General features: G+C 48.2%; 1 pseudogene; it reads left to right on the top strand.

Annotated features, from left to right (window-relative positions):
- Window positions 1–2190: 2190 nt before the first annotated feature.
- LOC140729813 (Y-box-binding protein 1-like) lies at window positions 2191–10831 on the top strand (annotated as a pseudogene).
- Window positions 10832–11232: the final 401 nt, after the last annotated feature.

The following is an 11232-nucleotide window of genomic DNA, read 5'->3' as shown; positions in this document are numbered from 1 at the left end:
CTTACTAATTTTCGGTATTCCAAAGCTTTTAAACTTCAACGTGGAACTAGACAAGGTTGTCCCCTGAGCCCTTTGCTCTTTGATTTGGCTTTAGAACCCTTAGCCATTGCTTTTCGAGAATCTAATGATATCACTGGTATTCTAAGGAGGAGGAACTGTTCGTAAAGTTTCGCTTTATGCTGATGACCTATTGCTTTTTATTTCTAATGTCAAGACTTCATTACCTCCTGTGCTTTCTCTACTTTCTTGTATTAGCCAGTTTTCAGGATACAAACTGAAATTGACATCTCTGAAAAGACAGCTACAGCAGTAACATGAAGGCACTTTGCAGGAGTATCAGAAAAAGATGAAGAAACTAGATCAACAATACAAGCAAGGAATACGAAATGCAGAGCTTTTTCTGCAAATGGAGACAGAAAAAGTGGAAAGGAATTATATCAGAGAGAAGAAAGAAGCGGAGAGAGCGCAGGAGTCCCCAGCTCAGACCGGCCGGAGCCACAACCACCTCACGCAGCCCGTCAACACCGTGAGCGAGGCCGAGACGGAGCTGCAACCACCTCACACAGCCTGTCCACACCGTGAGCGAGGCCGAGACGGAGCCGTAACCACCTCACACAGCCCGTCCACACCGTGAGCGAGGCCGAGACGGAGCTGCAACCACCTCACACAACCTGTCAACACCGTGAGCGAGGCCGAGACTGAGCTGCAACCACCTCACACAACCTGTCCATACCGTGAGCGAGGCCGAGACGGAGCCGTAACCACCTCACACAGCCCGTCAACACCGTGAGCGAGGCCGAGATGGAGCCGTAACCGCCTCACACAGCCTGTCAACACCGTGAGTGAGGCCGAGACGGAGCAGTAACCGCCTCACACAGCCCGTCAACACCGTGAGCGAGGCCGAGACGGAGCCGTAACCACCTCACACAGCCCGTCAACACCGTGAGCGAGGCCGAGACGGAGCAGTAACCGCCTCATGCAGCCCGTCAACACCGTGAGCGAGGCTGAGACGGAGCAGTAACCGCCTCACGCAGCTCATCAACACTGTGAGCGAGGCCGAGACGGAGCCGTAACCACCTCATGCAGCCCATCAACACCATGAGCGAGGCCGAGACGGAGCAGTAACCGCCTCACACAGCCTGTCAACACCGTGACCGAGGCCGAGACAGAGCTGTAACCACCTCACGCAGCCCATCAACACCGTGAGCGAGGCCGAGACGGAGCCGCAACCACCTCATGCAGCCTGTCAACACCATGACCGAGGCCGAGACAGAGCTGTAACCACCTCACGCAGCCCATCAACACCGTGAGCGAGGCCGAGACGGAGCCGCAACCACCTCATGCAGCCTGTCAACACCATGACCGAGGCCGAGACAGAGCTGTAACCACCTCACGCAGCCCATCAACACCGTGAGCGAGGCCGAGACGGAGCCGCAACCACCTCATGCACCCTGTCAACACTATGAGCGAGGTGGAGATGGAGTAGCAACCACCTCATGCAGCCCATCAACACCATGAGCGAGGTGGAGATGGAGTAGCAACCACCTCACGCAGCCCATCAACACCATGAGCGAGGTGGAGATGGAGTAGCAACCACCTCATGCAGCCCATCAACACCATGAGCGAGGTGGAGATGGAGTTGCAACCACCTCATGCAGCCCATCAACACCATGAGCGAGGTGGAGATGGAGTAGCAACCACCTCACGCAGCCTGTCCACACCGTGAGCGAGGCCGAGACGGAGCCGTAACCACCTCATGCAGCCCGTCAACACTGTGAGCGAGGCGGAGACGGAGCCGTAACCACCTCATGCAGCCCGTCAACACCGTGAGCGAGGCGGAGATGGAGTAGCAACCACCTCACACAGCCTGTCCACACCATGAGCGAGGCCGAGACGGAGCAGTAACCGCCTCACACAGCCCGTCAACACCGTGAGCGAGGCCGAGATGGAGCCGTAACCACCTCACGCAGCCCATCAACACCGTGAGCGAGGCGGAGATGGAGTAGCAACCACCTCATGCAGCCTGTCAACACCATGAGCGAGGCCGAGACGGAGCAGTAACCACCTCATGCAGCCTGTCAACACCATGAGCGAGGCCGAGACGGAGCAGTAACCACCTCATGCAGCCTGTCAACACCATGAGCAAGGCCGAGACGGAGCAGCAACCACCTCATGCAGCCTGTCAACACCATGAGCGAGGCGGAGATGGAGTAGCAATCCGAACAGCAGCAGCAACAGCCAGACAAACCCAAATCCCCCGTGGAGAAGAAAGTCATCACAATAAAGGTTCTTGGAACAGTAAGGTGGTTCAACATACGAAATGGATATGGATTCATCAACAGGAATGATACAAAGGAAGATGTGTTTGTATATCAGACTGCTATAAAAAAGAATAACCTGCGGAAGTACCTCCGAGGTGTTGGAAATGGTGAAACTGTGGAGTTTGACGCAATGGAAGGCAAAAAGGGTGCAGAAGAAGCAAATGTAACCGGTCCTGGAGGAGTTTCAGTCCAAGGAAGCCAATATGTCGTGGACAGAAATTGTTATCGTCGCTGCAACCCTCACCACTGTGGTCCACCACGTAATTACTAACAGAACATTGAGGGTGGAGAGAAAGGAGATGGAGCAGAGACAGCAACAGATGGAGAAATCCAAGATGATCAAAATCAGAGACATCGTCCTCCTTACTGAAGACAGCGTTACCCACCTTACTTTGTTCATTGTCACTATGGCCTTTAAGACTTCATTACCTCCTGTGCTTTCTCTACTTTCTTGTTTTAGCCAGTTTTCAGGATACAAACTGAAATTGACATCTCTGAAAAGACAGCTACAGCAGTAACATGAAGGCACTTTGCAGGAGTATCAGAAAAAGATGAAGAAACTAGATCAACAATACAAGCAAGGAATACGAAATGCAGAGCTTTTTCTGCAAATGGAGACAGAAAAAGTGGAAAGGAATTATATCAGAAAGAAGAAAGAAGCGGAGAGAGCGCAGGAGCCCCCAGCTCAGACCGGCCGGAGCCACAACCACCTCACGCAGCCCGTCAACGCCGTGAGCGAGGCCGAGACGGAGCAGTAACCGCCTCACACAGCCCGTCAACGCCGTGAGCGAGGCCGAGATGGAGCCGTAACCACCTCACACAACCTGTCCACACCGTGAGCGAGGCCGAGACGGAGCAGTAACCGCCTCATGCAGCCCGTCAACACCGTGAGCGAGGCCGAGACGGAGCAGTAACCGCCTCACACAGCCCATCAACACCGTGAGCGAGGCCGAGACGGAGCAGTAACCGCCTCACACAGCCTGTCCACACTGTGAGCAAGGCCGAGACGGAGCAGTAACCGCCTCACACAGCCTGTCAACACCGTGAGCGAGGCCGAGATGGAGCAGTAACCGCCTCATGCAGCCCGTTAACACCGTGAGTGAGGCCGAGACGGAGCAGTAACCGCCTCACACAGCCTGTCAACACAGTGAGCGAGGCCGAGACGGAGCCGTAACCGCCTCATGCAGCCCGTCAACACCGTGAGTGAGGCCGAGACGGAGCAGTAACCGCCTCACACAGCCTGTCCACACCGTGAGCGAGGCCGAGACGGAGTAGCAACCACCTCACACAGCCTGTCCACACCGTGAGCGAGGCCGAGACGGAGTAGCAACCACCTCACACAGCCCGTCAACACCGTGAGCCTCGGAGAAATTACTGCGGGTGGTGAAATAAATTAAAACCAGATTGCTGGGGAAGAAGGTAAACTTAACAGAGGACAAAATCAATTCTATTCAAACAGAACAGCTTTCGCACAAGGTAAATCTTGAACCAATTTTTTCCTTCATTGAGAATCATACACTTAATCCTTTGCGGGACAGTTTCTTCTGCATGTACGTATTTTGAATCCTCCGCCTACGTGTCTTGCTTTTCACAAAGAAGTTGGGAAACAGCATCAAAACAGAGGCAGATTTTGGCAACAAACTGGAAGGTTTCTGTTATTGTATTTTCACACTCGTGCTGAATGTGCATCTGAAGGAATTCTCCCTCTTGAGCCAGACAGACAGCACTGCAGGTAATCCTTAATATCAGCAAAACTGTAACAGCAGCTTCAGAGCAATGGAACAAACATCAGGATTTCGAACAACTGCTGCACCAGATGATGCAAGATTACTGGTGAAGTACTGATCTTCATATGAGTCATGGGATTACCCGATGTTTGAATAACTAGTAGAGACAGCATCACCAACTACTTCTTTTGTGCTGGTGAGTCATCTTTGAAGGAGACCATGGAAACTCCCTATGTTCAGAGGTGAACTTTTCATGACTTTTATATGGAACTCTGTATTAAAACAAGCAAATCTATTGACAGACGTTACTCAGATGGGCAGAGAAGACCCCCCCCCCAAGACTTGAGTTATTATTACATTACTTTGATATAATTTCATATTATTAAGTTACTAATTAAACAGTGGGTGGGTATTTGTATATTAAGGGTACACATACAATATTTGATTAGTGTAAAAGAAGTTGATACACTTTTTAAATAAAAGGGGAGGAGTGTACCATATAGCCTACTATATAATATGGGACTATTTTATGTCGTAGTAACACGGTATTGAGCATGCGCTATTAGGCGTGTATTGATCTGTTCAGTTCAGGTTCTGTAAGTAAAAAGCCCTGTTAACTTAGCTCCGGTCTTTAGCGTTTTTATTAATGATATTGTTGTGTAAACGGCCATATTTACAACAGGGATAAAGCATGGAAACAGGTTCTTCCAGCTCTGCAAGCTGGTTACACCCATGTGACCAATTGGATTGCGGGAGGTACCCAGAATGGTTGTAGGAAAGTGTCTGTTCATGAACCTGGTGGTGTGGGACTTCTGTATCTCCGGGCTAGCAGTAGCTGTGAGAAGAGGACATGGCGGGGATCCTTGAGGCAGAACCTCCTCTAGATGGAGCTGGTGGTGGTGATGGACTGGGCCGATTCCACTGCTGTCTGTGGCCTCCTACACTCCTGTGCACTGGACTTTCTGTGCCAGGCTATGATGTAACCCTTGCATATTTTGTATTGAGTTTGTATGTTCGTTATGAGCTGTGTGGTATGACATGGGCAATCATGGTTTTCTTGACCATGAGTGTTTTTGGCAAACCCTTCTACAGAGGTGATTTGCCATGGCCTTTGTCTGGACAGGGTCTTTACAAGACGGGTGACCCCAGCCATTTTCAAGGGAGATTGTCTGCCTGGGGTCAGTGGTCACATAACCAGGACTTGTGATGTGTTCCCCTGCTCTCCCCCCCTCCCCCATAGAACCATACACCATCTGCTCCCAAGGTTTCACGTGACCCTGATCAGGGTGGGAGAGGGGTGCTAAGCAAGTGGTACACCTCACCCAAGAGTGGCCTACAGGGGCTAGTGGTGGGAAGGAGCACCTTACACCTCCTTTAGTAGAGACGGAACTCCACCTCACCAACCTAATATTTGAGTAATCGCGTATACATATTGGTTTGCTTAAGTAATTCTTTATGGGTTATATGTAAAAACTATCGTCTAGGTCATGATGCATTCACGTGGTGTGTGCGCAGCTCGCTCTCGCTTAAGTAGGGCCTTGCACTCTCATTTCTCAGCTCTCTGCTTTCTGTTAAATTAATATTTTTGATGTACATAACAGTGATCAGTCAAGATACATTCAGTCTTTAAACTTCTACAAGTTCGTTAGAATATTTAGTGACAAGCTGAGCCTTTTGAAGCTTGGAACAAAGTAACCGTGTTGGGAAACTGCACTGTTTAAGCATCTGTCTAAATGCTTTAAACACTGATTGTGTCAGATGCCACCACTTCCTCTGTCAGTGATTCCAGGTATCAGCCACAACTCTGTGCAGAAACAATTTCCAAACAGTCTTTCCTCTGACCTGAGGCTACATCCACACTAGACCGGATAATTTTGAAAACGCCAGTTTCGCGTAAAAATGATAGGTGTCCACACTATGTGTTTTTGAAAATATCTCTATCCACATTGAAACGGAGATTTCGGTGAATCTCCTCCTACTGGGCATGCGCAGGACACATCTACCGAAAACAAGCGACATGTTTGGTGTTGAATCTCGCCATAAAAATGCGCGTTTGTGTAGTTACAGACTAGAAAAACTTAAAACGACGGATAGCTGTTGACTCTCATGCAGGAGAACTTAAAAGTTAAAAAAAAAACATACTGGAGGGTTTGGAGGCAACTGACAGGGAGTTCACAGACAGATTGACCTGGCTGACGATGAACATTGAAAAGCTGACTAATTCTGTTACATTAATAAAGCACCTTGTTAAATGTATGAATGTTTTAATATCTGCATCAGTGTTATCTTGTATTTCCATACAATGTTACATTAGGCTATTACACATCTATTGTCAGAGAAGTACTTGCATAAATACGTAAACCACCTTCATACGAGCAAGGACAGAAAACAGGGCAAAGTGAGTATACTTATTTATTCAGTAAGTTATGGGTCAAAGTATTCAGTGAGTACATTTCTAACTCTTCTGTCTTCAATCTAGTTGCTATCTGTTCTGAAATTGTTAGGTTGCGTTCAAACAAACAATGAAATGGTGCGCTGCTGTCTGACAGCGTTTTCAGATTTCTCTGATTACCCCATCCACACTGATCTGCCTGAACAGCATTTTCAAAGGTACCCACTCTGGAAAGCGTTTCTGAAAAGATCCTGTTTCAGGGGACGAAAATGCCGTTTTAGTGTGGACAGAGGATAAAAACGAAGAGAAAAAGCTTCGGTTACGGATTTATCCGGCATAGTGTGGATGTAGCCTGAGGGCTTATCTTCGATGCTTAGACTTTTAATCTTTTATCTGTGTTAACAGTTCAGTTGCCACCTCGCCAATCTTTTGCTTCCTGCTCAAGGGGATATGCTGCATGTTTAACTTCAGGCTCCGTCCACACTAGACCGGATAATTTTGAAAATACCGCTTCCGTGTAAAAACGATGGGTGTCCACACTATGCGTTTTTGAAAATACTTCTGTCCACATTAAAATGGATATTTCTGCGAATCTCCTCCTACTGCGCAGGACACATCTACCGAAAACAAGCGACGTGTTTGGTGTCGAATCTCGCCGTGAAAGACTTGGTACACGTTTGTTCAGTTACAGACCAAAAAAACTTAAACGCCAGACAGCTGTTGGCTCCCGCGCAGGAGGACTTAAAACTAAAAAAAATACTGGAGCGTATGGAGGCAACTGACGGGGAGTTCACAGACAGTATGACCCAGCTGACAACAAACATTGAAAAACTGGCTAACTCTGTTGCATTAATAAAGCACCTTGTTAAATGTATAAAACATGTTCGCATCAGTATTATCTTGTATTTCCATACAATGTTACATTAGGCTGTTAAACATCTATTGTCAGAGAAGTAGTTGCATAAATAGGTAAACCACCTTCATACAAGCAAGGACAGAAAACAGGGCAAAGTGAGTATACTTATTCATTCAGTAAGTTATGGGTCAAAGTATTTGGTGAGTATATTTCTAACTCCTCTGGCTTCAGTCTCGTTACTGTCTGTTCTGAAATTGTTAGGTTGCATTCAAGAAAACAACAAAATGGCGCGCTGCCATCACCATCTGTTCCAGCAGGTCAGGACAGTGTTGTTAGATTTCTCCAGTTACCCCGTCCACACTGCTCTGACCAATCCAGCGTTTTCAAATCTACACACTCTGGAGAGCGTTTTAGAAAAGCTCCATTTTCGGGGGGAGGAAAACACCGTTTTAGTGTGGACGGAGGGTCAAAACGAAGAGAAAAAGCTTTGGTTACAGATTTATCTGGTCTAGTGTGGTCGTAGCCTCAGTGTTGTTCCATTATCTTGAGGAGTTGAGGCCGGTTCATTGGCTATATTTAAGAGGAAGTTAGATATGGCCCTTGTGGCTAAAGGGATTGGGGGTATGGAGAGAAAGCAGGTACAGGGTTCTAAGTTGGATGATCAGCCATGATCATACTGAATGGCGGTGCAGGCTCGAAGGACTGAATGGCCTACTCCTGCACCTATTTTATATGTTTCAATGTTTCTGTCTTCCAGGAAAAACCTGACAGGGTTCTCAAAGAATGAGTAGCTGAGGTAAGGGCAGGAAGAATCTGTACAACAGTAAACCAGTGTCTCTCAGTGGGATATCTGTACACTGACCAGTGTCTCTCAGTCCCTCTCTCTCAGGGGGATATCTGTACACTGACCATTGTCTCTCAGTCCCTCTCTCTCAGGGGGATATCTGTACACTGACCGGTGTCTCTCCGTCCCTCTCTCTCAGGGGATATCTGTACACTGACCGGTGTCTCTCAGTCCCTCTCTCTCAGGGGATATCTGTACACTGACCAGTGTCTCTCAGTCCCTCTCTCTCAGGGGATATCTGTACACTGACCGTTGTCTCTCAGTCCCTCTCTCTCAGGGGATATTTGTACACTGACCGGTATCTTTCAGTCCCTCTCTCTCAGTGGGATATCTGTACACTGACCGGTGTCTCTCAGTCCCTCTCTCTCAGGGGATATCTATACACTGACCGGTGTCTCTCAGTCCCTCTCTCTCAGGATATCTGTACACTGACCGGTGTCTTTCAGTCCCTCTCTCTCAGGGGGATATCTGTACACTGACCGGTGTCTCTCAGTCCCTCTCTCTCAGGGGATATCTATACACTGACCAGTGTCTCTCAGTCCCTCTCTCTCAGGAGGATATCTGTACACTGACCGGTGTCTCTCAGTCCCTCTCTCTCAGGATTTCTGTACACTGACCGGTGTCTCTCAGTCCCACTCTCTCTCAGGTGATATCTGTACACTGACCGGTGTCTCTCAGTCCCTCTCTCTCAGGGGGATATCTGTACACTGACCAGTGTCTCTCAGTCCCTCTCTCTCAGGGGGATATTTGTACACTGACCGGTATCTTTCAGTCCCTCTCTCTCAGTGGGATATCTGTACACTGACCAGTGTCTCTCAGTCCCTCTCTCTCAGGGGGATATCTGTACACTGACCGGTGTCTCTCAGTCCCTCTCTCTCAGGGGATATCTGTACACTGACCGTTGTCTCTCAGTCCCTCTCTCTCAGGATTTCTGTACACTGACCGGTGTCTCTCAGTCCCACTCTCTCTCAGGGGATATCTGTACACTGACCGGTGTCTCTCAGTCCCTCTCTCTCAGGGGGATATCTGTACACTGACCAGTGTCTCTCAGTTTCTCTCTCTCTCTCTCTCTCTCTCTCTCTCACTCTGGTGGATATCTGCAAACTGATGTGTAGTCTATTACTGTGTTTTCATCTTTTCCCTGTACTGGTTAGTATGGACTTGTTTTAGTAAGGCACAAACTAACGGAGATGGGAGTAGACTCTCACATGGTGGATTGGATAGTGGACTACTTGACAGATAGACCTCAATATGTGCGGTTGGGAGACTGTAGGTCTGACACGGTGGTCAGCAGCACAGGAGCGCCGCATGGAACCGTACTCTCTCTGGTCCTGTTCACCCTGTACACATCAGACTTCCAATATAACTCGGAGTCCTGCCATGTGCAGAAGTTCGCTGATGACACGGCCATAGTGGGGTGTGTCAGGAATGGACAGGAGGAGGAGTATAGGAAACTGATACAGGACTTTGTGATATGGTGCAACTCAAACTACCTGCGTCTCAATATCACCAAGACCAAGGAGATGGTGGTGGACTTTAGGAGATCTAGGCCTCATATGGAGCCAGTGATCATTAATGGAGAATGTGTGGAGCAGGTTAAGACCTACAAGTATCTGGGAGTACAGTTAGACGAGAAGCTAGACTGGACTGCCAACACAGATGCCTTGTGCAGGAAGGCACAGAGTCGACTGTACTTCCTTAGAAGGTTGGCGTCATTCAATGTCTGTAGTGAGATGCTGAAGATGTTCTATAGGTCAGTTGTGGAGAGCGCCCTCTTCTTTGTGGTGGCGTGTTGGGGAGGAAGCATTAAGAAGAGGGACGCCTCACGTCTTAATAAGCTGGTAAGGAAGGCAGGCTCTGTCGTGGGCAAAGTACTGGAGAGTTTAACATCGGTAGCTGAGCGAAGGGCGCTGAGTAGGCTACGGTCAATTATGGAAAACTCTGAACATCCTCTACATAGCACCATCCAGAGACAGAGAAGCAGTTTCAGCGACAGGTTACTATCGATGCAATGCTCCTCAGACAGGATGAAGAGGTCAATACTCCCCAATGCCATTAGGCTTTACAATTCAACCGCCAGGACTTAAGAACTTTTTAAAAGCTATTATTAATGCTTTTTGAGATAGTGATTTAGATGCATATCATATTTTTTACTGAGTTAAGTATTGTATGTAATTAGTTTTGCTACAACAAGTGTATGGGACATTGGAAAAAAGTTGAATTTCCCCATGGGGATGAATAAAGTATCTATCTATCTATATCTTGTTGGACTTACTAGAAATTGGTAATTTTTAAAAAAACATAATACTTTTCATAAAATTTATACTTTTTAACTCACTGATGTACTAGATCCTTTTCAAACGCGAGTATGTTTCACACGTCCTGGCAGAAAAAATCTAACAGTTTAGCAGCGTATTCCTTTTTACAATGGCTAAGCACATTGCACACATGATGAAATTGGTTTAGTAGTAATAAATACTCCATTGATTCCGAGTGGGACAGTCTCTCGTTGCAGAAGCAAAATTTAAAAACACATTTGGCAGTTTGCAAACTTAGCTAATATGTTGGGTTCTCAGTATTATTAACTGCTAATTATTGACTGCCTGTCAAGATTCTCCATTGGAACCACCAGTGCCCCTGGGACAAGAGGTGCAGATAGACCTAGATCCCGGCTTGGGAGTCTCCACCTAGTACGAGGACTCTGCGGAAGTGAGGGGCGATGGAAGCGCCCACCATGGAAGAGCCTGGGCTGGGCCCAGCCCCGGAAAGGGATACGGATTCGGATGATTTGGATGAGTGGTATATGCTCCCATTCACTAACTTTCCTATGACGGAGGAAGAGACTCCAGGCCCTTCTCCCAATGCATCAGGTGAGGTGAGGGGGGCTGTTGGTGGGCAACAGGGAGCGCAGCAGCACTTGGGAGGAGAGGAAGTGGGACCTGAGCCCAAGACAGGGGGCTACGAGTTGCAGAGGGGTTTGAGTGACAGATCGCGGGAGGTTTCGCCAAGTAGCCCCGAAGTGTCTCCAGTAGTGTCTGAACCAGAGGAGCTGGAAGAGGGGGTATGGAGGTCTCAGAGGATTAGGAACTGCC

This window comes from Hemitrygon akajei, chromosome 6 (assembly GCF_048418815.1).
Source record: "Hemitrygon akajei chromosome 6, sHemAka1.3, whole genome shotgun sequence".
In the NCBI taxonomy this organism is placed as follows: Eukaryota; Metazoa; Chordata; class Chondrichthyes; order Myliobatiformes; family Dasyatidae; genus Hemitrygon; species Hemitrygon akajei.
This window is presented reverse-complemented; position numbering and strand designations above follow the sequence as displayed.